Source organism: Artemia franciscana, chromosome 16, assembly GCF_032884065.1.
Source record: "Artemia franciscana chromosome 16, ASM3288406v1, whole genome shotgun sequence".
In the NCBI taxonomy this organism is placed as follows: Eukaryota; Metazoa; Arthropoda; class Branchiopoda; order Anostraca; family Artemiidae; genus Artemia; species Artemia franciscana.
In genome coordinates, this window is record NC_088878.1 from 2,872,699 (window position 1) to 2,887,573 (window position 14,875).

Sequence of the window (14,875 nt, forward strand, 5' to 3'; positions counted from 1 at the left end):
ACAGCCACGTTTCATAAAAAGCTAATTGATAAATATCAAATTTGTTTCCCAGAAAAAAGGTTTAAAAGGTGCTCAAGTGACAAACCCTTTATTAATCAAACAATAAAAACACTAATTAGAACCAAATTGAAGCTGTTTAAGAATGGTAAACTCGATCAAGCCAATATATTAAGAAAATCAATTAAAAGAGAAATTCGTAAATTGGCACGATCATACTACAAAAATAAGATCGAAGAGTTGTTCACTAATAAGCCAAAAAACTGGTATTCCGAGGTTAAAAAGCTATTTGGCAGGAGTCTTGACCAGCTTAATTTCAACTTACCAGAGCCCCCTGATGTTACTGCAAATAGTCTAAATAAATTTCTCGCTTCCATTGTCCAGAGCCTTCCAGCATTGCCAATCCAATTATCAACAGGAGCCCCATCCCCTCTTTTTCCGACTGTTTCCCCGTCTGAGATTGAAAGAAGAATTGATAAACTAAGAAAGACAAGTGTTTGTCCTTTGGATATCCCATTTCCTCTTATTAGAGCCTTCGGTGATTTCCTGTCTAAGCCCTTGTCTGTCCTGTTTAACGAAATTACTAAGTCTGGGCAAATTCCAACAATTTGGAAACAGGGTTTTATTACCCCTTTGAAAAAGAAAAACGGAAAGCCTGGCTTTGATGGCGTTCGACCTATTACGCTTACTCCTATTTTTTCAAAATTGTATGAAGGATTCCTTGCAGATTTGCTAAAGGAAAAAATCCTACCTCTTACTGACCTGAAACAATTTGGAAACCTAAAATCAACTTCTACTTCCCACTACCTCGTTTCTCTTATTGACCACATCGGGAAAATCCTCGAAAAACCTAATTCCTGGCTAAACTTAATTTCTATTGACCTTCAGAAAGCCTTTGACCTTGTTAACCACAATATTTTAATTGAGAAACTAGAAAGCGAGTTCAATATCGAACCCTTACTGGTAAAATTGGTTGCCTCCTTTTTAACAAATAGATCACAGGTGGTTAAATACCAGAACCATTACTCAAATCCTCTCCCTATCTACAATGGCATACCCCAAGGAACTCTCCTAGGCCCCCTCCTTTTTTCAGTCATGGTTAACAGCCTTGCGAAGGAAGTTCCAGACCGTTGGGAATTTGTTGATGACCTAACGATTGTTGAAAGTTGCTTCAGAAATTTACTAAGTGACCCTATGAGTATTCTCAATGAAATTGGAAGTGAGGCTTTGGACCTAGATATGACCGTAAACCCCTCTAAGTCCATGATAATGCCGATTTGTTTCCTCAAATCCTCGCCCTGTTTTCTTAATCCTATCCCTCCTGAAATTTATGCATCCTCGGTTAAATTACTTGGAGTCACAATTTCTTCAAATTTAAAGTGGGATATCCACGTTAAAGATATCATCCATAAAGCTAATGCGTCTATCGCCCTCCTTAAGCTCCTAAATAAATATAGCGTCCCCCCTTCTCACTCCTTAAGGTTGTACACGTCTTTTGTCCGTCCGAAAGCTAGTTTGGAAACCCTTGAGCGAAGGAGGTCGTCGTTGTGCCTCCGTTTTTCAAAAAATGCAATAACGAACCCTCGGACGGCAAGTATTTTCCCCAAACGTCACTCACCATCCAGATTACGACAGCCTCGAGCTGTTTCTGAGCCTATCCCAGTTTTGTCTCCCATTCGCTGCGTTACTTCCAGATATGAAAAAACCTTTGTCCCCTTCATCACAGAAAAAATAAATAAAATATCCAACTAGTTTCTCCCCCCCCCCTTCTTTTTTTTGTGAGGTGCTTTAGGTCGTTACACTAATTTGCTTGCCTCCCGCTGTTTTGGTTTAGTTTTCCTTTTAATTCATATGTGTTTTTCATGTGTTTTATGCTTCGTTCTTTTTTTTTTGTGAGTTTTTGGACTTTTTTTTAGTGTCCCTTTTAATTTGTAGATATATATGTTTATTTCTTGTTCATTTCTGTGTTATTATACTTTTTTGTCCCCTTTCCTTTTTTTTCTGACTTATATATTTTTTTATTTATTTTTTTGACTCATAATTTGATTATTTATTATTATTAGCTTTGTGTTTTTTGCTTTGTTTGTTTTATTAGTCGACTCCGAAGTCCGAATTCGGCCCTTTGAGGGCTTGTGATAGTGATTTTTTTGAAATAAATATCTTATCTATCTTATCTTATCTACCTTTTAGAATTTAAATTAAGAAGAAAACTTACTACAAACAATTCTAGTACTACAAAAGTAGACCTAAGTAGCCAATTTAGCCAGTTTGAAACATCTCACAAGCCAACACCTTATAGAAAACACCTTTGAGAATTCAAATTAAGAAGAATACTTACTAGAAACAATTCTAGTACCATGAAAGTAGACCTAAGTAGCCAATTTAGCCTAAATTCCACTAAGTCACATTTAATGATCAACTTCTTGAAATTTACTCCCCTTTTCTGTGACCCGATCCCACACAAATGCTAGTGAAACATGTTAAACTTCTTGGTATCACAATCTCTAATGATCTTAAGTGGGACAGTAATGTTTCGAACATTGTTAAACAAGCAAATATTTCATTATCGATGTTTAAGCTGCTAAACAAATTTAATTGTCTTAAGATACATTCTCTCCGTGTTTACTTATCCTTTGTCAGGCCGCTATTGGAATATGCATGTCCGGTCTGGCATTCGCAACTTTCAAGTAAACTTAGTGACAAAAACTGAGGCGGCCCAAAAGTGTGCGCTCAGAATCATTTACAAAGAGGGCGAAATTTCATACTCCTTCCTCCTTAAACCTGCATGCATTACCACCTTAAAAGAAAGGAGGAACAAAATTTGCTTGCGTTTCGCTAAATCAGTCAATTCCAATCCCGTACTGAGGACTTACTCCCTGAATTTCACAATCCCATTAGACCCCGACTCCCCCGGTCAGTCTCCTTAGCAATCCCAACTTACTGTCCGACCCATGTTGTTACAGAAAGGTTTCGTAAAGGTTTTATCCCCTTTATTCTGGAGCATTTTAATAATCATTCGCGATTGTGTCCTTACCAAAACCAAACTCCTTCGTCTCTCCTCCTGTTGATGGTGTATCGCCACAAAATGTTCCCCTTCTCATCTATTGCGGTTTTTATTTTTGTTTCTGTGTAATGTTTTTGTAATTATTTTGAAATTGTCAAGCTTTCTGATTCCCCCTTTATCTTTTATGATTTTGCCGTTTTAATTTAAACCTTTTTGATTTTCACGTGTTGACTGTTTATTTGACTTAATGTAACGTGTTGAGTGAGTTAAGTTGACTTAATGTACTAATTCAAAAAAAAAATTTCTTTACTTTTACGTGACATACAAAGCAAATTCGGCTTTTAGAGCTTATGATAGCCTTTTGAAAATAAATGTTATCTTATCTTAATCTCCGATCCCTAGACAAAATAGATAAAAAATAGTACTTCATATCAGAAACTACAAAGTTGAACCAATTTGTCACTAAAATTATGTGAAGGATTCCTTGAAGATTGGGTAAAGTAAAAATTATACCTCTTACTGATCTGAGGCGATTTAGATACATCCAGTTCACTTCTACTTCCCATTACTTCGTTTTTCTTATTGACTTCAATGAGAAAATTCTTAAAAAGCCTGATTCCTGACTAAATTTAATATTCATTGCCCTTCCAAAATCATTTGACCTTGTTAGCTACAATATATTAGTTAAGAAACTCGTCACCGGCTTAAATATCAACTTTTCCTGGGGAAAATGATCGTTTCCTCCTTATCAAATAGATTGCAAGTAGTCAAATATCAAAACAGGTATTCCAATCCACCACCCTCTCCTTCCCACAATGGTGCACCTTAGTGTAATCTCCTTTTTCTTTCATGACAAATAGCCTTGCTAAGGAATTTCCTGACAAGACAGAAATTTCTAGGTTGCCTAATAGTTGTTATTAGGTTATAGTTGTTATAACCTGCTATGGAAACTTAATTATCTGCTTTATGAGCGTTCTCAATGGCAATGTCCATGATGCCTTTTTATTTCTATAATTTCTCTGAAACTTTGCAAAAGTACTGCACACGTATCTACAATTTTTGTCGGACCAAATAAAATACTGTTAAGACGAATATGAAATACGTGTTCTGTTACAGCTGATTCAAACATTTCCGGTTTTCGATTATGTTTTAGGAAGCAAACAAGTAGGTTGACCTATCAGTTGTTGCAACCTGCTATAGAAACTTAATGACCTGCTTTATGAGCATTCTCAATAGCATTGCACATGGCAGTGCATAATCGTAATAGCACATGGCAGTGGCATGGTAATGACAGTTTACAATGACATTGCCTCACACTTATAGATGAGAAGAGACCCCTCTAAATCTGTAATAATGTCGACATGTTTTTTTTAATCCTTGCCCCTTATCTTTGTCCTATCCCTCCTGATATTTGTTGTGTTTTGTACGACCCATTTCAATTTACAGTCTAAGTTTTTGTATTTTAACTAGTTTTATCGTTTTTTTATTTTTATTTTTACCTATTTTGTTTTTTTTCTGTGTGTTGTTTTTTTTTTACCCTGAAATAAAAATTTGGCCCTTGATAGAGATTTTGTAAAATGAACTCCTTACCTTATACAGCTTAAAATCCTGCTGAAATAATAGGAATTATATTTTCAGGGAAACTAAATCCAAGTAAAAAGAGACTAGAAATCCAAAATCAAGGTAACTTTTTTGTCAAAGCTTAGATAAGTCAACCTGTCATCAATGACATCTTTTAAGCTCTAAAAATAAGGAAAAGGTAGAGATAGCATCTTGGCTTCCAAGGGCGTAGTTCAGACCCTGGATTCATTCCTGAAAGCTCTATCCACTTAAATCAACTGCTTTCCAAGATAACAAATAAAGCTTGGTCTATTTATGAATCTGCCCTCATTAAGGGGGGTGCATTGTAGCAACCATAACACTAAAAAACCTCCAAAAGAACTAAAAGGCCCAACTGAGCGACAAGCGTTCATAGACAGTCTTTGTCCTACTCCTGACAGCGCTGTTTGAGCTACGCCGTGGCTAGAATGAATGGAAACTTGTCACCTCGTCTAAATAAACCGATAGTCTAATTGTTGAAAAGGTAAAGCATTCTGACCACACAATGCAATAGCTCACCCTCACATTCTGTAAATTTCACCCTTTTGGAAACTGCTGAACTATTACTGGCCAAACAAAAATGTGTTCAAACTTCTTCCGTTTTGCAAAATATTTAATCCACCTTCCACCCTGGCAAAGCAACTCAAAGCTTGTCCGTCAATTTAAAGTTGTTGACCCAAATATTGCAGTAGCTAGAGTAATAGCTAAACACAATAAAAAAGTGAATATGACTGCCCAGGAATGGCATTCTGTACTATTTCGGTAGTAGGCTATGTGTCTCTTTTTATATTGTTGTTGTTTGTTTGTTTTCCTTTTTTCTCTATCTCTTTTGCTCCGTCTTGTTCGAAATTTTGTATTTTTGTATGTCTGGGTCATAGCCTTATATCATGCAGTAATTTTTAAATTTTGTTACTAATTTATGGTTTATTTTCGTGCTTATAATTCCTGTTTGCCGAAGTTGAACCATCTCTGGTCATTGCTATTGGTCCTGTAGATGTTTCTGCTGTGTGGTTTTTTTTTAAGTGTTTGTCTTCATGCTCAATGTGTATTTTGTTTATTGCTCTGTCTTTTGCTTTCTTTTTATGACGGGTTTTCCAATAAATAATGATAATAATAATAATAATATTTAAAAAGAGTATTAATGTATTGTCAGCTTATTTTGAAAAAATCAGCTTCACCTGTCTGTATTAAGAAACAGTTAGCTAACACTAAATGGAAAACAAGTGGTGGGTGATAGAATGCATTGGACTTATATAATTTGGGCTATATATTTGCATATTAGGGAGAGGGGTAAAGTATTTGGACAGTGCAAAGTTAGAAAACAATTCTTACTTCAGAATATGCAGAATAATTGTAGCTAATACATTTTGAATGCAGATCCACAACAATTTACCCCCACCCTCCTAATGTGCAAATAAATAGCCCAAATTTGTTTCTAAAGTACTACATTTTCATAATGCTTTTGTATTTTTCATTAGGATTAACCTAACTATACTTCTTAAGTATTAATGCTACAATACATAAGTACCCTAATAACCACTGAATTGGGGATTTAATGATACAGCTCTTTTGGCATTAGACATCTTCAAAACAGTAAATGCACTGCACTGACAGCTAATTCTGCAATTCTTCTTAAAATATGTTGCTCCTAAAATAGGTATTTTAGGGGTGAACTTTTCATTTAGGAATTTTCAGAAGTCTTCTGGACATTTAATCTACAGATTTGCATATTAGAAGAGAGAGAGGGGGAGTGATGGTAGTAAATTGATCTTTATTTGGCAAACGTACACACATTCATATAATCTAGCTAAGAAGAAAGTAAAATATATTACTTGATGCCTTTTAGTGCTCTTTTCAAAATCAATAATTGCTTCCAAGGCAAATTCCATTTAAGCTCTTAATAGAGTCCCCAAATTTAACTTATTACCTTAACTTGCTTTTTAAAGCAATATAAGATCCTTCTTGATATGAGAATTGCACCATAGTTGATAATTTGGTTGACCAAACATCAAATCCATCCCACTGTTACTTCCAGAGAAAACAGTTCCATTCAACATCTAATAACTTCTTGAAATCTTCATCATTAGATGCTGAGACTGTTGCATCTGAGAGACTAGTCCAGTGGTCAACTAAGTAGCAGAAGAAAAACTTTTGTTGGTGTAAGTTTGGACTAATGGCTAGAACAGCTTCTTTGAATGTCCTCTTATATCAGTGCCAAGATTTTGGGAAGATGAAAAATTACCTTGAATCACATTTAGAGTGAGATAAGAAGGACTGCATCCTCCTGCAGAACATCTCGCTGTTGAATTGATGAGGTGACATAATTAGTGGGTGTGACGGGGTGTGGCGTCCCACTGGTACTTCCATTCCTTGTTACTCAACTCCAAATTGACTGCATTTTTGAACGAATTAATCGATTCACCAGTGAGAGTCTCATTGGAAAGCCTGTTCCAAGTTGGGACAGCACATACTGAGAAAAATTTCGTCCTCTCTCTACGTCTAGAGGTCTCTTGTTGCAGCTTCATTGAGTGGCCTCTTGTCATGGTGGTAAGGGAGGGATTAAAAAGGGAGTTAAGTCATGTTATTTTGGTGCATTTTCTTGACAAAATGTCATCTCCTCTGTGCTGCCATTAAACCAATGTGGGTATCTTTAGGCGACACATACGTTCAGGGTAGGGAACCTGTTGGTGTGGGGCACAAAGCTTAGTTGCTCTTCTATGTATGCTCTCTAGGGCTACCAAATCTCCCTTGTATTGAGGATTTGTAACATGGCAGACAAACTACAAATGTGGCCTTACAAGTTACAAGTTATATCATTGCATCTTCATGTAAATAGTTTTGTTTCCCCAGTGCTTCGTTTTGATAAATCGTCAGTTGATATTTCTTGTGAAGCTTCATCCAATCCTTCTCCAAATGTTTCCCATGTCAATCTAAGTGTTATTTCTGCTAATGATAATTAAAATGTTATATCTAATAATTTGCTCGTGTCATGTCAGAATTCAGCAGATTCAAGTTTTTTATGTACCATATCTGATGTTACCTCAGAGTCTCAACAGCCAAATTTCCCGAGTCAGAAGCCCCTTTCTGGAAATACTTTCCGTGTTCTTTCAAGCAATGTTGACTGTCTGACAAATAAGCTTCTAGAATCCGGAGTGCTTTTTAGGGAAGAAGCAGCAGACGTTGCGAGTTTTGTTGAATTGTTACCAAAACATAGTTTTTTGGTGGTTACTGAGCACCCAAATTGTCGAAGAGGAGTTGGTGTTTATGTAAGAGATAGTATCCAAGTTAGTGTTGTAAATCCTGCTATGCTTGATATATCTTTGATTGAAAGTGTATGGCTTGATATCTCCATTGCTAATAAAAAAAAATTGCGGCTTGGGTGCGTTTATTGATGTCCAAGAGCTACTTCCCTTAAAGATAGTGAATTGGCCCTCAAAACTATCATTGATAAAATGACATCTTCAATATCCCTTCCTAGCTCATTTGAGTTAATAATCACTGAAGATTTTAATTTTCCTGCTATTGAGTGGGTTGAAGGAACTGGACGTTTTTCATCTAATAGTAGAGACTGACCTTTTTTATCTTGCCTATAAAATAATTTTCTTCATCAGACTATTGATAAGCCTACACGCTATAGAGCTGATCAGAATCCTTCACTGTTAGATCTCGTCATATTGCGTGATACTGATTCCCTCATTTGTAATGATCATTTACTGCCGATTGCTAGTAGTGACCACCTAGTTATTCTGTCTGTGTTGTCCCTAAATAGTCGTCCTCTACCTAAATTTTGTCCTCAGACTTTCACCAACTATGAGGCAATACAGCAGGAACTTTCATCTGCAAACTGGTCAATGCTTATCACTAGTGACATCAATGAGTCATGGTTAAATTTCAAAAAAAAACTCTCCTTGCTCTTGAAAATAAACATTCCAGGGTTATTTTTAGGAAACAGCCCAAAACACTTCCCTTCCTCACTAAGGAAGTTAAGAAGCTGATTAACCAGAAATCTAGAGCTTGGAAACGGTATTTGAAGAAGAGGAACCAGGAGATCCTGTCAATTTATAAGGCAGTACGGAATCGTGTAACAGATTCTGTAAAAAAACTGAAATCTGCTTACAAGGAAAAATCAGCTTCTGAGATCAAGTTAAACCCAAAATCTTTCTGGAGACATGTCTTTTCTAAAAACCCAAATCATCATACTATTCCTGACCTTGTTGACCACAGTATACTACACTCATCTCGATAAGGCTGACATTCTAAATGCACAATTTGCTTCTGCCTTTACCTGAAACTCAGGTACCTCCTCACCAGATCCTCCATTGTATGAAGTGCTTTTCCCTATGCCTTATCTGTCAGTAAGTGAAGTAATGGTTTTCAATAGCCTTGACAAGCTTGATGCAAATAAGTCAAAGGGACCAGACGGTGTTCATCCACATCTTCTTAAGGAGTGTCAAAAAGCTCTCAGTTACCCCCTGTGCATGCTGCTCTGGTTATCTCTTCAAAATGAGGAACTACCAAATGATTGGAAAACATCTTATATAACCCCAGTCCATGAAAAGGGACAAAGAGACTCGGCAGAAAATTACCGTCCTATAGGCATCACCTCTGCAGTTGTTAAGGTGCTTGAGAGATTTGTTAATAAAGCTCTAATTGAACATCTTAAGGTCAATAATATCCTTTCTACATCACAACATGGATTCAGATCTGGTAGATCTGTGGACACTAACCTCAGAGTATCAGAGTTTTTGATTCACAAGGAACTCCTTATTTCTCTTCTCCCACAACTGCAATAAGTGGCGTGCCACAGGGCACTTTTCTTGGACCAACACTTTTCAACTTCTATGTTAATGATCTACCCACCCTTCTTTCAAATCTTATTACCCTTTACACTGATGACTCAAAGCTAGTTGGAAAAGCGGCTACTCCCTCTGACAAGCAATCAATTCAAACAGATCTTGACAGTCTAGGAAGATGGGCTAACATGTGGCTTCTGACTTTCAATGTTGACAAATGCCATGTAACTCATTTTGGCAAACACAACAAGCATCATAAGTATTTCCTTCAAGACAACTTCCTTTCTGCTGTTTCCAATGAAAGAGATCTTGGGGTTATTGTAGATCACCAATTAAAGTTTAGCAGCCATGCTAAGTCTGTTTCATCTTCTGCAAATAAAACCCTCAGTATCATAAAAAGAACCATCTCCAGCTGACACCCTAGAGTTCTTACGAAGTTATATAAGGCACTTGTACATCCATACCTGGAGGTTGGAATGTCATTGGCAGCCCCTTTCTTCAAAAAAGATAAGAAGTTGCTTGAGGATGTCCAGCATCGTACCACTAGGATGGTTAGCAACATGAATAAATTTCCATACAAAGAAAGACTATGTTGTTTGAAGCTGCAAATGCTGACATACCAAAGGAAAAGGGGTGACATTATTTTAACCAAAAAAATCCTCTCTAAAAACACCCTTCCCGGTCTCTTTGCAGAGCCCTTGCATTCTGGTACTAGAGGACATTCATTGAAGCTCTCCATGCAGCATTCCATGAGTAGACATAGAAGCCACTTCTTCAGCCAAAGAATCATCAATATGTAGAACCAGCTCCCTGAAGAAACAATTTCTGCTACTTCAACTGACATGTTCAAGTCCCACCTTGATAGGAAATGGCTCTGCCAGGAGTTTCTTTACAATTGGGAAGCTGCAGAGTCCTCCACAAGAGTCTAATCTAACAGCCAAAATCTACACCAAACAAATTTTTTTTTTCATGGAGCATCACAAGGATGGATAATCCTTATATTGCTCCAAGCAGCAATTTAAGGTACAAGAGCATTATATAGTTTTCTCATAATCAGAGGATGGCATGATGATAGGGTTAGTTTAATTAGTCCCAGTGCTCTCTTGGTCTTAGAAACTTGTTGCATAGTGTGCTCATGGAACTAAAACTTCCTGTCAGCAATCACCCCTAAGTCTCATTCACTCTCAACAGCCTCAACTGGGATACAAATGCCAGATTTATCCAGCTTAGAGTATGAAATCTGATTGTGTGGGGACCCATGTGCAGGACCTTGGACTTTGATGGGTTGAACTCCATCATCCAAGTGGAATCCCATAAAGATAAACCATTCCAGTCATTTTGCAGGATTCCATCAGCAATTCCAATTAGTTTGCAGTCATCAGTGTAGAGAGTGATGGAGTTTTGTAGAACATCCTCACAATCATTTATATACATAGAGAAAATGGTGGGTCCAAGGATGCTTCCCTGAGGTACCCTGCTTATAACTGGTGCAGGTTCTGAAAATACAGGGTCTCCATCATGAGAGTAAACCATGCATTTCTGGATTTGGCCAATCAGAAACAATCTTATCCACCCCAGAGTGTCAGCATGAACTCCATATGCATGGACCTCAACAGGACATCTCAACATGACAGGACATCTCAATGGACATGGTTTCCTTCTGAAACCATGTTGAGACTTTGACAGTAAGCCATTTTTTTCAAGGTGATTAATAATAGTGACATTGAAAATACTTTTGATCAGTTTAGGAATGACTGATGTGAGACTAAAAGGCCAGTAATTTTCAGGGTTATTATTAGCAAGATAGCAAGAAGTCAATTAACTACAATTTTACCATGTTTTTTTTTTATTTAGGAAATGTATTTGCATATCTTTAAAACCTTACAAAATGGAATTGAGCAAAGTTATGAAGCTGAAAACAATTTTGTTGTACTTCAATTAAGCAGAAGATCTATTTTGCAAGGTTTCACTTTTATAACACACATATTTTTAAAGGTCATCAAAGGTCAGGGCCCTCTAGAGGGAGAAGGAGTTGAGGTAGTTGCTTGAAAATATCTTCCTGAGACATAGGTTACTTTAGTCTGTAGATTCATCCCTGAAAATTTCATTTTCCTAACCTAAACTCTTTCTGAGATAGAAAGAAGTCAATTAACAAGGATTTTACCTTTTTCTTGGCAATAGTATGATCCATGCCCTACCTTTTAGTTTGTTTCAGCTTAGCATGAGACAAGACAAAGAAAAGTAGCCTAACAGAGTTGATAGAAAATATGTAATTTCCTATATATTTGCACATCAGGGGACGGGGTGGTAAAATTCTAGTTAATTGACTTCTTGCTATCTTGGAAAGGGTTTAGGTAAGGAAAATGAAACTTTGAGGGATGGGTCTACAGGCTAAAGTATGTCCCGGGAAGGTATTTTGAAGTACCTACCCCCACTCCTTCTCCCTCTAGAGGGTCCTGAAATTCGCCTACATGACAGGTCTATACCTATTGAAATTTTGACAAAACAACATTTTACCTTAATTTTCAGTTACTAGTTGCTTTTTCTCTGCCTTTAGTTCTGAAAATGCAATTCATGTTATTTGAGTAGAATTTTGAGCCATATCAATTTTTAGTTTTTTTGAAAATTTAGGAGATGTATTTGCATATCTTTAAAACCTTATAAAATGGGATTGAGCAAAGTTAGGAAGCTGAAAACAATTTTGTTGTACTTCAATTAAGCAGAAGATCTATTTTGCAAGGTTTCACTTTTATATCACACATATTTTTAAAGGTCAGGGCCCTCTAGAGGGAGAAGGAGTGGAGGTAGGTACTTCAAAATACCTTCCTGGGACATGCTTTAGCCTGTAGACCCATCCCTCAAAGTTTCATTTTCCTAACCTATACCCTTTCCCAGATAGCAAGAAGTCAATTAACTAGAATTTTACCGAGGGGGGGGGGGTGGGGGTAAAGTATTGGATGGTCTGAAAAATTCTTAATGAATAATAGTCTAGCCTACACAGAATAAATGTACCTAATATTTTAGGCATACACACCCTCTATGCTTTACCCCCCCCCCCTTAATGTACAAACATATACCCCAAATTTGCTTCTAAAGTATTATGTTTTCATCATAATTATGTATATTTATTTGACTTAGCATCAGAAAACATATTAGAAGAGTTTTAAGTATGGTGTAGATCACATACATAGGCTACCTTTTTTTTCATAGAAATGAGATTGCAGTGAGTCAAATAATTGAGATTTTAGCAAGAAAAAAAACACCCTATTATGCTCACCTTTATTTGTACAGTATATATGCCAGCCTGATTAAGTAGGGGTGCTAAAAATTGAATGGTTCCTCCTCTCTTCCTGGAAGGACCCGGGAGGCTTCTTATAGTCTACTATAATCACAATACCGCTTGGTTTATATAAGATTTGATTAATATTCTTTAAACACTTGCATATTAACCTAAGTCCATCAGCAAAGTCACTGTTCAAATTTGCTCCACACTTCACGTTACATATAATTTGAATTATCCTAATCAAAGCCAAGTTAGATGGCACACTAGAAGCAAAACAGACATTACAAATAATTACCTGGAAAATTCTTTATAACCATTGGGGAATGAAATGTCTTAGTTTATAAACTATTTGTTCTAAACTTCAAAATATTAAAGGTACTTAAGTATTATATCAGTCATACCCAAGAATCGAAGTTATATTAATCAAAATGACATATAAAAAACCCCACACCTATTCGATCTGGCCTGCTTGTTATCAATACAATATTAAAAAATAACTAACTTCCAATCAATAAAATAAGTGAGTTTAGCTTGATCCATACTTCTACAATTATAAGACTTACCATTATCCTTAACTTCCTTCTATTAAAAAATAAATTATTACTTAATTTAAGTTAAAATATAGACATCTAATAGCTCAGCAAATCTTCGGCGCCAAGTCCAAAACCCAACTAACAACAAGAAATAGAAAAGCACTTATTTTGAGCATTACTACTCAATAGAAAAAACCCTACAGTTACGAAAGCCTCTTGAAACTTATGTTTTGGCTCTGGGTGAACATACATTCTTTAATCCTGAACATTTGATACAATTTAATGAGGCTACAGCTATTTCTAATAATAGGGGTTTTTCCCAATGGGTGAGAGAGGCTATAGAAATTAAAAAACATATGTTTGCTTATCTTTCAGCAGAAAGAGATGCGAGGAATATAAATATTAGCCTAATTTATGATTTTCATTTGAAAAAAGAACCAATGGTCAAAAAGGAAATTCAAATTTTTCATAATCACCAGGGGACAAGATTACTTACTGGACCAAAAGAGTTGCTTCAATATTAGCTAACAAGGGGATTATTTTGCAACAAAATAGTTAACATAGTTTCAATTTTCATAATTTTTCCTCACTTGCTTTGATGTTCTCATTGAAGTAACTCTAATAACTTCTTTTCCCTACGTAGATCAGCAGCGGCAATTGTATTTTTTATTATTGGTGGGGGCTTTATTTGTTTTTTGTTAAGTGTTTTTTTTTTTTATCTTGTGCTGAGGACGCCTAGTTTAGATACAGGCGAAATATCCGTGTTATTTTAGTCTTTCATCTCTTTTCTCTCTATTGGCTGCAGTCTCGTTTGAGGGTTTTTTTGTGGAGTTTTATCTCTCTTTGTTGTTTACAATCTCTTTGATCCTTCCAAACCGCAATGCACTTATTTTCATTTGAAGACGGCTTTAACATATTACCTCTTAATACTTTACTTGTTCTGGTTAGGTACAGAGCGCTTCCAATTTTAAACCTAAAAGTCTTCATGTAACCAGCAAAAACTGAAGATCTCTTTTGAAAAAAAAAATGGCAGAGATGCCTATTAGAAACCCCGCAGTAAAAGGTACAGAGATATTACCTAATAGAACTAAAATATAAAGTAAGAAATAAATTTCATTTACCCTGATTCTGCCAGAAAGCATTTCTGTATCTCTAGAGCCCAATAGACTAAATAATGTATATAAAAAAGAAAATTTATATCAGGGATCTGTATACTTACAAAAAGACTACTCTAATCCAACTCTTTGAATATACTGTGTTATGGCAAGGATTAATGATTCTTTCCTATGACAACATTTTTTAGCCCTTTGCATATTGGCATGCAGAATGCCCGAAAATATCAAGCTCCTAGCTTAGGAGAGTGGATTGTTTAATGCTCAATAAGAAGAAATAAAACTGAGTTTTCTGTAGTTTCAAACCTTAAACTCTTCTTCGATCAAACTTGTTTGTTTGGTCTTCTTCTGTTTCACCAAATGAGGGCTTTTTTAGTCGAGACTAATCGACCCTTTTGCTTTTGATTTACTCTGTAAGATAAACATGGCTTCTGAATTCGTGTCTTCTTATTTACCTCCAATCTTCTCAGTTTGTTTGCTATACAACCCTCGTTTTGTTCCTGTTCTTCGTCGTCGAAGTTGAATAAGCTAACCTGACGCCATCAAAACTTAGA

At 36.1% G+C, this 14,875-nt stretch overlaps 1 protein-coding gene across 1 annotated transcript in view; it reads right to left on the reverse strand.

The window, feature by feature from the left end:
- Window positions 1-12,923, reverse strand: part of LOC136036901 (major facilitator superfamily domain-containing protein 1-like) — a 118,229-nt gene extending 105,306 nt beyond the window's left edge. Inside the window, exon 1 of the mRNA XM_065719277.1 lies at window positions 12,671-12,923. The gene's annotated coding sequence lies outside the window, so the exon portion shown is untranslated. The remainder of the gene's footprint in view (window positions 1-12,670) is intronic.
- Between the last annotated feature and the right edge of the window lie 1,952 nt (window positions 12,924-14,875).